The following is a 2,099-nucleotide window of genomic DNA, read 5'->3' on the forward strand; positions in this document are numbered from 1 at the left end:
TTGTTGAATGCTAGTTGACCATAAAGTTGAGGGTCCACTTCTGGATTCTCTATCCTGTTCCATTTATCTATGTGTCTGTTTTTGTGCCAGTACCACACTGTCTTGATGACCAAAGCTTTGTAATACAACCTGAAATCTGGCATGCATTGGAAGAATTAATATTGTGAAAATGTCAATGTTACCCAGTGCAATTTACACGTTTAATGCAATCCCTATCAAAATACCATGGACTTTCTTCAGAGAGTTGGCACAAGTCATCTTAAGATTTGTGTGGAATCAGAAAAGACCCCGAATAGCCAGGGGAATATTAAAATAGAAAACCATAGTTGGGGGGATCACAATGACATCGATTTTTACACTCAGGGCTGTGAGCTGGCTTCCCACTGGGGTCTCTGAAGAATGCTTTGCTTTTAGGAGCTGCTGTCAACACCAATAAGAAGATGCCTGGCCTCCCCCCCACCCTGACCCCCCTCTTTATAGCCTGGGCTCCAGGGCTGGCTCTAGTTATCAGCTGGGCCCTTGGAGGCATCACCTCTGGGAGCTGCGCTGCCACCTGCTGTCCAAGCATAAAGGAAAAGCCAGGTGGCCCTTGTGTGCCAGCAGCCCCAGGGCTGGGGCCAGGAAGGGAAGGGGCTGCCGCGGGGGGTCAAGGACGCCGGTGGGGAGGGCGGCAGGAGGGCTTCCCTGAACTCGGAAATGCCTGGGTTCTCGCTGGAGCCCCGACTCCCCAGGCTGGGCGGCCCCCCCTCTCTCAGCGCCCAGGGCCCAGGGCGGGCTGTGCGGGGAGCGCCCTTCTCTGCCGCCCTCTGGTGGCCGCGGAGCGCGTCGCAGGCCGCTGCGGAGAAGGTGCCCCTGACATCCTCACCCACTTTGGATTGCCTGAGGTTCTGCTTTTAGGGATGTTGGGTGGAGACAAAGGATTGAGATCAAGATATTGAGCCTATAGGAGCAATTTATCTTCTTCTTTGGGTTTCATCTACAACCTCAGTTTCCCCAGGTCCTCGGGAGTTTTCAAGGAAAATACTGCCTCTGTGCCTCAGTCGCATGTCTCCCCCCCAGTCTCTTCCTCCCCCTGCTTCCATCCTTTCCTCTGGACTTTATCTTTCCTCCACATGCCCCTCCAGCCCTGGCACCACAGGCTGTGCAACCTGGTTCCTCCCTGTCACCGCTCTTCTGTTCTGTCCACACCCTCCCAGGCTCTGCCCTCTGGCCGCCACCTCTCAAGCTCCTCCCTGACATCCCTGTGTTTCTGCCCTGCTCCTTTCTAGCACTGTCCCTTCTCTGCTGGGGTGCAGGTGTGCTTCCTGGGCATTGCCCCCGCCCTTTCCAAGGGGGCTCTCCTGCCCCCCAACCCAGAGCTCCAGTGTGGCCTGTGTCCCCCTGCCCTCTCTGTCCTGAAGCTGCAGACATGGCCTCTGGCTCCCAGATCTGCCAGGACTTCCCTGGTGGGGGGTGGAGGTGAGGAAACTGGAGGCCTGGGGCTGAGTTTGATCCCCACCTTGTTCCTCCTGGTGTAGCCTCCTCACCTGGACTCACCTGGAACGGGTAGGGAATACCTGTCTGAGGCTGCAAGAAATCCTTCGTGAGGCTGTAGTGAGCATCAGCACTGTGGTAGGAATGCCACAGGCTAGCACACAGTGTGTGCTCAGTAAACGTGAGCTCTTAGTATCTGCCCTTCCTCACTCGGCTCCCCGGGCCCTTAGCCTGGTGTCAAAAAAATGTTTAGAAGAGAGAAGACTGAGAGTAATAGACTATGTAAGTCAAAATTGACTGTCAGGAAATTCATGTGGTTTAGCCTAACACATGCTCTAAGTTCTTATCCAGGAAATGCCCCTGAATGTGGACAAGAAGACAGGATAGGGATTGGATTGAATCACAGGAAACCATGTGAATGAGCCAATTCACATGCAGGGAGGAAGGAGGCATGCCCATGGTCCACCTGCATCCATCCTATGATCACCACACTGGCCCGCTCTGTCCCTGTGCTCATGAGCCTGTATGTGCTGGGAGCTGCCTTGGGTCTGAGGTCCAGCTCCCCCAGTCTTCTCATGTCTACACCGGACCTGGACTCTTGGAGCCTCAGACCCATATCCTCCCTC

Source organism: Canis lupus, chromosome 27 (genome assembly GCF_011100685.1).
Source record: "Canis lupus familiaris isolate Mischka breed German Shepherd chromosome 27, alternate assembly UU_Cfam_GSD_1.0, whole genome shotgun sequence".
In the NCBI taxonomy this organism is placed as follows: domain Eukaryota; kingdom Metazoa; phylum Chordata; class Mammalia; order Carnivora; family Canidae; genus Canis; species Canis lupus.